This window comes from Procambarus clarkii, chromosome 23 (assembly GCF_040958095.1).
Source record: "Procambarus clarkii isolate CNS0578487 chromosome 23, FALCON_Pclarkii_2.0, whole genome shotgun sequence".
NCBI classification, from domain to species: domain Eukaryota; kingdom Metazoa; phylum Arthropoda; class Malacostraca; order Decapoda; family Cambaridae; genus Procambarus; species Procambarus clarkii.
Window position 1 is genome coordinate 23,600,876 of NC_091172.1, and position 11,116 is coordinate 23,611,991.

The window sequence follows — 11,116 nt, forward strand, 5'->3', positions numbered from 1 at the left end:
ATAACTCTCTATTGATAAGAGGTAGGCATCAAGCACTGCCTGTTTCAACACATAATAGTAAGTCTTTGTAGCCAGAGAATTGAGGGTCAACCCAGCTCTACCTGTCAAATGGGATCTGAGAAGCATAGACCACTGATCCTGAGGGAGGTAAAGAATGCATCTACCTCAGTTCCTATAAAAGATGGCATTAACTTAATGGCGTGTGAAACACTGAAACGTACCGGGAGTTTAACTTCGGCTTCCTGGCGCTAAGTGACATGGGCGGTTTCAAGGTCAAGCTCTTGACGTCGGAGCTCCAGTCTCTCTTGATCGCTTTCACGTTGGAGGGCAGCTTGTTGTTCAGCAATTTGGATTTGAAGTTCAAATTGTTCTCTCTGGAGGGCAGCTTCCCGTTCTTTTACCGGAAGAGCTTCCTTCTGACGATCACGTTCTATGTTGGCTACCTCGATCTTCAACTTCATGGCTGCCAGGGCGGTCTTATCTGCAATCTGATGTTGTTCATGCATCTCTGGAGTGATTATGTCGTTTTCTAACAGGTGCTCAAGAATTAAATTATGGAGTTTAGATTTAGTGGCACCATGAGGGGGAGAAATGTGGTATTCAGTGGTGAGTGTAATCAAGTCTGCTCTGGTAAGCCCGAATAAGGGTACCGAGCTCTTCCTCTGGACTGGCTCTGAGGGCAGCGAGTCTGAACATGGTGAATGAATTCAGGGATAAGCAAAAATGTAGAGAAAAACCTTCTACAAGTGAACCAATATACGAGTTGTTAGATTAACAAGATGACGTGGCAAGTCTGGCAACTTTAAAATATCCTGTGTGGAATTATAATTATAATAAGGAAAGATTACAAGAATTAAATTGATTAATTATATCATGAATGGTGAAAAAAAATGTTTCCAGGTAGTACAAAGGAATGCTGGGATTTCTATACCCGGTACTCTATAAATGACGAGAATAAGGGCAAGAGGTGTCCTACTAAGACTAGATAATACTTAGAGTTATTTTTTGTGCTCTGGAAAAGAATGGTAAACTCCCTACCTGGGTAAGTACAACAATCTCTGACCAAAGAATAGGGATGCGGAGAGTGTCAATACTAACGAGAACTGCTGTATGGGTCTCAAACATGCAGCGAAGTCCTAGATGTCAAATGAACTAAAGTCCAGTACGTCCTCCTACGTTTGGACTGCAGAAATTCGGGTGTAATAGCCTGGAGGCAGACCAAAGTACCAGGGTACTCGAGGGGGTGATCTATCTGAGTGAAACTATTCTGTAGAGATGAGAGTAAAGTGAAAAACACAGGATATAGCAAAAATTATTAGATCACTAACCATTACAAGTATTAATTTATGCATAAAACACCTACATAATCTAGAGTCAATCTAACAGTCATAAATTGCTACACCTGAAATGTATAAAGTATTAGGCACCAAAAACACTCAAAAAGGAGTTCTGACAAACAAAAATGTGCTAAAGTCAAATACAACTAACACAACTTTAGGTAAAGAATCTAGGAGCATTACCTGGGCAAGACTCCCGGACAGGCCCCCAGGTTAACAGGACGAAAATCTGGACTAGAGCAGTAGCTATTTGGTCAGGTGTTATATGCCCATCACACATTAATAAAGTAAAACAAAGAAAAAAACTGCTTAGGTCCTCTATAGTGTGAGCGCTGCGGGTAAAAACCAAAGAGAATAAAAACTTCAAACATTTAATATAACAAAAATGACTAATAACACACAAAATAATAAGTAATAATTAATGAAAACAAAACCCTTAGACATTTGGCTTTACACAAGATCAAAAAAGAGAAATATATATACAGTGAAATTTACGTTAATATCAAGGGTGCAAGTAATTCTTTAATACAAAAGCTGCACAAATGCGAACAAGCTTGAATGGTACCCAATACAATATGCAACTGAAAACACTACACCCCAGAAGGATTTGAACCCAGACAGCCAGGAGCATTATGCACCTTGGCATACCTGGTACCTTAACCACTAGTCCACACTGACTACAAAAATCTTGGTAGTCGTGAGACTATTTATCCAAGATCCGACGGCGCTGTATATAGGTATGCTGTATTATATGTATGTATATATGTATGCTGTATATAGGCACGTGTATCCAACTCGACAAGTGGCCGCCAATCAGTGGCGTGCTATCCCATACATGTGGGAAAACGATTTATCCGTAGTAATATCCGTATGCTGTAGTCGCGCGGGTCCAAGTAAACTCTTCCACTGGTGGGTAAACTACTCCACCGTGTAGACAAATCCACCGGAAGGTAAACTCTTCCACTGGTGGGTAAACTCTTCCACCTGTGGGTAAACTTCCACCGACGGGTAAACTCTTCCAACGGTGGGTAAACTCTTCCACTGGTGGGTAAACTCTTCCATCAGTGGGTAAACTCTTCCATCGGTGATTAAACTCTTCCACTGGTGGGTAAACTCTTCCACCAGTGGGTAAACTTTTCCACTGGTGGGTAAACTCTTCCACTAGTGGGTAAAATCCTCTACCAGTGGGTAAACCACCTGTGGATAAACTCTTCCATCGGTGGGTAAATTATTCCACCTGAGGTAAACTTTTCCACTGGTGGGTAAACTCTTCTACCTTTGGGTAAACCCCTTCATCTGTGTGTAAATTCTTCCATTGGTGGGTAAACTCTTCCACCAGTAGGTAAACTATTCCCCTAGTGTGTAAACTCCTCCACCTGTTGGTAAACTCTTCCACCAGTTGGCAATCTATTCCACTGGAAGGTAAACTCGTCCACAGGTGTGTTCAGTTAAACACGGGGCCACTGATCAGGGGCACGCTCAAACCACACCTGTGGAAGCGGCTTAACAAAAAAGTATGCGGAGAAAACAGCTGCAGGACAATGTATAGATAAATATAAATTGCGTGACGGATGGCGGGTCCAGTTCCGTGCACCCGTGGAAGTCGACAGGCCCGCGTTGATAATGCCCGCGACAGAGGTCCGTAGCAGTCTCGGACCTCTGGCTGGGAAGCAGAGGTCCGAGACTCCAGATGCTAGCCATGGAGCCTTTTTTTATGCTGCAGTTGGTGTTTCAAATTGCGTCTAATGTCACTTTGTTATTGCTTGTGGGGCACAAATTTTTGCCTGTGGAGCGGCCAGCGACTGAAGTAATTATCAAAGAAGGCACCAAGCCGGGGGTGGCTATGTAGCACACACCGACTGAAGGTGTACTGAGGATGTGACCTGGTTTATGATTATTGATTGATGATGATTAAGCCACCCAAGAGATGGGACGGACATGAATAGCCCGTAAGATGTAACCTCTGCTGCCCACGTTTCAGTATCCCTGCGCGCGCTGCACCCGACTCTACAAAAACTGAACATGTTTTCATCCCCCATATTCTCGTCACAAATATATATATAAAGTGTGTGTCGAGAATCTGTAATAGAGAAGTGGCTATTCTGGCTGGTGCTGTGCCAATCGCACATTAATAAAAAGTAAAGGAAAAACTGCTTGTGTCCTCTACGGTATGAGAGCTGTGGGTAAACCCCAAAGAGAATAAAAACTAACATTTAATATAAACAAATTTAACAACAAAATTAAAAAAAAAACCTAAACACTTATTTCTTTTTGATCTTGTGTAAAGCTAAATACAGGCGAGATTTTTACATTAATCAAAAAGGGGTGCAATTACTTTATACAAAAGCGGTTTGCATCTACTGCCTCCTGGGGAGGCGTGAGTAGATGTTACTGCTGAGAGCACAAAGTGTATTCTGATGATTGGACGCCGGTGAGCCCTTTATAAATGGGCCATGTCGTCATAGATGGCGCGAATCTTGTAGGTAACCATCGTCCGGCAGTTAAACAAGCAGTTACCGAGTGGCGTCTGGGCCCCTGCCCAGACAACAGGTGTCCAGGTGTCTCGGGTACTATAAGGTGGAGGGAGGACAGGGTCTCTCTAGACACCAATACGTTTTGAGCACGTATTGTTGTTGTTGTTGATTACTTATGTTGGAGCATGCAGATACGTTGGTGAATAGGCGGTAGAGGGAGCAGGCAGGATCTACTGCCTAAGCAGGAGATTACCGTAACAATATATAAATGCAAGATAGCCGACAGTGAATGGGACAGTAGTCTTTGTACTTTCGCTCTGCCAGAAGCTTCCGAGAGAAACCATGGTCGGAGGCCACAGGGGCCACCAGAAGTAGTCAAGCGAAATACCGTTTTCCGTTGATTACTTCTACTTTAATAAGCGTGTAACACTAACAAAAACACTCATTCATTCAGCCACCCAGAAAAAAAACAGATCAGCAAAAAGAAACTACGAAAAAAAACTTGTCCCAAAACATTAAGATCCAAAGTAGTTGTATGCCTTTATAAGAAGTAAAACCAAAAAAATTATTTGTAGGAGCCTTAAAAGACGAGACTAACCATGTTATAATAGACGATAAAAGGGCACCAGACACTAAATGAATAATTTAAATTAGTATTCACACTAGAAATGTTAAATAAAATAAGATTTATTCAGGTAAAAGTACATATATTAAAAATGAGTTACAAACAATGTCGGATTAATAGATAGAGCAAGAACATACAACGCCCGAGGCCACTAATACGCCTAGCGTTTCTGGCAAATACTATCAGATAACATGCCATCACCCACACAAATGTTTGAAGGAGGTGAAGAGAACTAATTAAGAGTTATATCCATACCGTCCGAGGTCATCAGGGAGGAGCACTAACAAACTAAAAAGATTTAAAAGGCAGAATTAAAGGCCTAGGTGTGGTGTGGACGGAATTCAATCCAAAGTCGTAAAGGAGCTGGCAGATGAACTATGTCTCCCACAAACTCTTTTTACAGAAAATCTCTTATGGCCACTTAGGACCAGTAACCAGGTTCTTTATTTTGTAAGCTCTTATAGTATCAGACCCCAAGTCTGTAGTATGCTTTCAAGAACTGGCTATATAGTGCAATAAAGAATATGGGAGGATGAACAACACACAGTTCCCTTTAAGAATATATTCAATATTTATTTACACCGTCACCGTTAAAAAGACATTAGATTATAGATTATGACTAAACATATATACAGTCGTGTCATTCACGCAGGACACTGCAGTTGGCAGTGTTCATCAACTCCAGTGTTTCCACTTTGTACACGTGTACTGATAAACACTGGCAACTTCACCTTTACGTAAGCCAGCCCACCGACACAGTATCACGAGGTGCCTACACCCCACTATCGCTCTCCAGCTACTTACTGGCAGAGGACTTCAGCCACACACTGATCGGGGTCACAAACAGCCATACACAGGGGTAACTAACCCCTGGCAGAAGCCTCTATCAACCAGCTAGCAGCACTTCACTATAGGTACCTCACCATGTCCGTTACTCTCCCAAGCCAATCCCGGGGTACGCCGATCTCTAACAACACTGCATAAACCAGCAGCTAACACACTGTTCAGATCGGCGGTGGTTTACTTGGTCGCCTTCCATGACCACGCTGAGAGCACGTGGACTACCCACGGTAAACTACCTTCCTCAGTACACTCACACAGTACACTTCCACATGTCACTTCCGTGGACAAAAACGTCATCAATTACACGGATGGTACACTGGGGAAACTATGAGGTAACGCTCACTCATCGGGAAGTTGACATTAGGCTCTGTAGCACAAGAGATGGCGTCGATCGTGACCCGCCATCCACCAGAGGTCATCCATGTCGATCTCTCTGTCTGATCAAGGCAGGAAACTGGAGCCATTGATTGCTGTCACGCCACCACCAATAGATGGCGTTGTCCACGTAACGTCCAATACCAGGGCTCATAGATGGTGCTGGAATTGCCATGTCGCACTCAGACGATACTGTAACACTCTGGATTAATGGATAAACATTCCCTCGATTGGAAATATGCAAATGTCACCCCTATTCTCAAAAAAGGGCAGGAGCTCAGCAGAAAACTGCCATCCGATCAGCTTGACCTTACACATCTGCAAGCTCATGGAGGGACTCATAATTAATACATCATTCACCATCTCAGCTTGAACAAGCTAGTAAAATCAACGCAACACAGTTTTGTTAAAAATAAATCTTGCATCACAAACCTGTTCATATTTTTGGAAATGAGAACCAAACCATTCAGAGAAAAGACTTCTAGTCGATATAATAGATACACACTGTTGTGATTTACTTGTGTTTAAAGGGAGCGAAATAGCGAAGAACTCCAATCCTACTCAAGAGTGCATGCGAGCTATTCGTAAAAGCTGGTTATTGCAGCAGGTAGGCTCCCAGAATCCTTAGAGGATTGATTCATTGCTGCCGCCGGAGGCGGCTAGTTTATTGTGCACCCAATACTCATCCTGTGAGCGGTAGCACAAAACGTATTACAGAGGGCACAAAAGGTCTTTATCAGACCTCAACGGAGACCTCAACGGAATTGTTACATAAACAATTTCATCTATCCTTCACACCTTATAGTAACAATGTCAGCTAGTTACAGAGAATCTTCTATTTCAAGAGCTATATATTTACAGTGAGTCATTATACATTAATGGTAGGTCTTGTAGCGAGTAAACTTATACTCGCTCCATTATCTCATTATCTGAATAGCATAACTAATTAGCACTAATTACAGAAGCTACAATCCTTTCCCCAATTGCAGGTAATACTCTTCTCATCTTGTTGGAGGGAGCCGAGGTGTTGTCACCATATAAGGAAGCGATATGAGCAATAGCGAACAGTACAATTTCCAGTCAAGAATGTAGCACTCGGCGTAGGTAGTTCTAATAGTCTCCAAGACACTACAGCTTCGACACAGAACAGGCAGCAGACTAGGACCTCATCTAGCTATAACGCTCTCCCACATAGAGCTCCGCGACTCCGGCCACACTCAGCTCTCTGCTCTGCTCCAAGCTCCGTCTCAACGTCTACCACACTGCTGTATCCAGGACTACTAAATAAATATGAAACTCGCTAAACACTGTGTATCTAATCTACCCAACAACGTAACATAACCGTACGTTACACTCTTATAACTAATACATAATTGTTTGAGCAATAGATATACTACAGAGTCATAGGTAAGCTGCTGTTTATTATTAGTCTTCACAATACACTACTTGTTTTTAATCTCATATGTCGTTTATCTACTGGGAGCGAAATGTGGATACAGTGCAAGGATTTCAGGTATTTTATCCTTAGCAATAAGATAGGTTGCCATATCATACAACGTGAGTTTAGATTTAGCTCTACATGGCTCAATTTTACTACAATTCAAGATATAGTGTTCGAGTGTGTGTCCCTGTCTTTATCCACACACTTTACACTTTATTTAATCTAGATCCCTATACAAGCCAATCTGCCAGAGATACTTGTAGCCAAGTCTTATTCGAGTTGTGACAACGTCTGTTGGTCTGCTGACTTTGTTACTTGCCCCATACACATGTTTTACTTCACACATTTCATTGTGATAAACAATGGACCTGCTAGTTCCAGTTTGCACTGTTCTACTTTCTTCAAATTCATCCAGGAGTTCCCTTCTAATGACACTTTTAAGGGGCCCATTTGATAACTCAAGATTCTGTTCAATACTGTCTTTATTTACTGCAACCTAAGCAAGTTTAGTTTAGTTCATTTATTATGCACCCTATACCCATCTTATAGGCGGTAGTGGAAAGGGTTACAGAGGCACATATAATGGGCTCAGGGACTGAACCTCACAATTCATTTAGCTAAGCAAGTTACAAACTTGATGAGCTAGTTACAAAATTCAGTATAAGTCGTCACATCAACAATGGGTTCGAGATCGACCTCAAGTACAGTTTCTAAATTAAGCAACTGACATATGTGGAGAGCTAGTGTCACAATTGATATGTTTGTCCTGCACACCGCCCCCCATCCAGTGGGCAGCGGTGGATAGGTTACACTCACTTAGTTACTACCTACAGTTAGCAAACTGGGGATTTTTGGCTAAAATTTCTGGTAGCAGATAATTTTGAATGAAATATTTGCACATCTTCGGAACATTAGTTATAGAATTGTCTCTGAATTCACGTATCTTTTCGCACTCCATCACATAGTGACGGAGGGTGTGCGAATAATTTTGTTGACACAGTTTACATTTGGTCAGGTCTACTGCAAGAGATAATGAGAATTCCCAGAGATACTTGTAACCGAGTCTAAGCCGAGCAGTAGTAATATCTAGAAGTCTGCTGATTTTATTGGATGAACCATAGATGTGTGGCTCCTCTTGCATGATAGTATGATGATAGATGGAATTACTGGTGTCGATTTCACTTTGTCTCAGATCTACAAGATTTTGTTGAAGTTCTTGGCGTACTATTGCTCTCAGACTGTTTATTGACAATCCAAGGTTATACTCAATTTCTCCTTTAAAGGCAGATTCTTTGGCTAACTCCTCAGCTCTATCATGCATTCGAAGGCCGACATGAGATGGAGTCCACATGAAATGAACTCTGTTACCATCATTAATAATTTTGTTGTATTTGTGTCTAGCTTCGGACACGAGCATGTTACAGTTATGTCTTTAAGAGTTGAGAACAATTAAGAGTGATAAAGAGTCATTTACAAATAATGTATCACGTTTGGAGACTTGTACACATAGCAAGGGCGTCAACTTTATCATGCTCCTGCAGGCCAATGTGAGAAGGAATCCACAACATTTTTGTATTTATCCCTTGTTAAGTATGCTTATATATCTATGTCTGGCTTCTGAGACAAGCACGTTTATTACTTGATTGCAAACTATTTATCGCTAGTAGGGAGGAAAGGGAGTCGGGAATAATTAAGTTGTCTTCTTCAGTATTGTCAATAATTTCGAGAGCTACCAGTATTGCTATCAACTCAGCTTGCATTGTGGATGCCCAGTTACTAATTCTGATATTCCTTTGAATTGTGCTGCCATCGGGCTGATGAGCAATAACAGCACTTCCTGCCCTCCTTGTAGCTGTATTGAGTGATCCGTCAGTGTATATGGTCTGTGCGATGTTGTTCTTATTTTGTATATTGTGAATGTGTTCTATAGTGCTTAATTTAGCAGCAAGCTGAGCATGATGGTTGTTTGTGATTAGTTTCTTGGTGCAGGCGTCAGGATGTTAAAAGGTACTATCTGCCAGGGGTTGAAGGAAGTGCTGTACTCTTTCATCTGTATATACATCGTGCAGTCCCATATTTTAATATGAGTGGCTGTTCTTTGAATCCATTTAGACTCGCTGGTTCCATTACGTATGTGTTCTAAAAGTTCAACTGACACAATGTTGCTTTTGTTATCACACATAAACTTTAATCCCATCATAAGATTGATTTCAGAGGACACAGTACTCTTCCGGGTTGAATAACTCTGAACATGTTGTGACTAAGTGGTATGGTGGGTGTCTGGCACTCATCAGAGGATGGTGATTCAATCCCCGCTATGTTTTTAGTTAGTTTAGTTCATTTATTATGCACCCCATACCCATCTTGTGGGCGGTAGTGGAAAGGGTTACAGAGGCACATAATGGGCTCAGGGACTGAACCCCACAATTCATTTGCTAAGCAAGTTACAGTCTTGATGAGCTAGTTACAAAATTCAATATAAGTCGTCACATCAACAATGGGTTTCGAGATCGACCTCAAGTACAGGTTCTAAATTAAGCAACTTGACATATATCAACTAAGAAAGTCTCTAAGACAGTTGGTATACTCTCCAAAATCAGATATTATGTTCCTAACTCTGCTCTCCTCTCACTATATTATGCACTAATCTACCCCTATCTTAATTATGGTATCTGTGCATGGGGGTCTACCACTGCAAACCACCTTAAGCCCATCATCACGCAGCAAAAAATCTGCTATCAGAATAATAACTAACTCTGCTTTCAGACAACACTCAGCTCCCTTGTTTAAATCCCTAAACTTGCTAAATATTAACTCCCTCCACACATTCTCTTGTGTCAACTACATTTACAAAACCCTGTTCTTAAATGCAAACCATGCTCTGAAACTCTCCCTGGACGGATGTAATAGGACCCATTATCACCACACCAGAAATAAATATTTCTTTGATATCCCCAGGGTTAAACTTAATCTGTGTAAACACTCTATGCAAATTAAGGGACCTAGTCTATGGAACTCACTGCCTAGTGAATTGAAAAACTGTAAAACTTTTGCCTTATTTAAAAGCAAACCAAAAAGTACCTAATTTCATCTTCTTAGTTTCCTACACTGAGCTTTAAATTTGCTCTGTACCTAGTGTTACCCAATCTCCCAATTTTATGTATTTAACCCTAACAACCTTATCATTGTGTTCATTGCTGTCTTCTTTTATGTGCTAGCCATATGCTGTATTGTGCCTACCAATTTTTGTCAACTACCATTCAAGCTGTCATTGTAATCAATCTTAGCTACCTATGTGCTTTAATATATTGTACCTACAATTTTCTCTCATCTTTTTTTTTCTTGCCATGTATCTGTTATCATTTTTTTTTATAAATTTTGCAAGTATTTACCTACTTAAAATTTTCTTAGATTAAGGACCTGCCCGAAACGCTGCGCGTACTAGTGGCTTACAAGACTGTAATTACCATTTATGTATCCTCACATTCCAATATACCTTCTTGTACCTTCTTCTCCCTTATCTATCCATATCTCAACTATGGTATTTGTGCTTGGGGCTCTACTACCCAAAATCACTTACGTCCTCTAATTACTCAACACAAAGCTGCGATTAGGACAATATCCAATTCTGGCCCCAGACATCACTCGGTACCCCTACTTAAATCTCTGAATATGTTAGACATTAAGTCACTGCACATTCTCTCATGTGTATTATACATATATAAAACGCTAAACTATAATGCCAATCCTGATCTCAAAAGCTTCATAGAAGGTTGTATCAGAACCCATGAGCATCACACCAGAAATAAATACAGTTTTGATATTCCTAGAGTACGACTAATCAAACTAGAAATGCTCTACAAATCAAGGGGCCCAGAATGTGGAATGACCTTCCCAACCATGTTAAAGACTGTACCTCTCTCAACCAGTTTAAGTTAAAAGCGAAGCTATACCTAATAAATTCCCTGTAACCTACCTTACCTTCTATTGTCAACCAATGTCTGTTTTTTTCTTTAAAGAG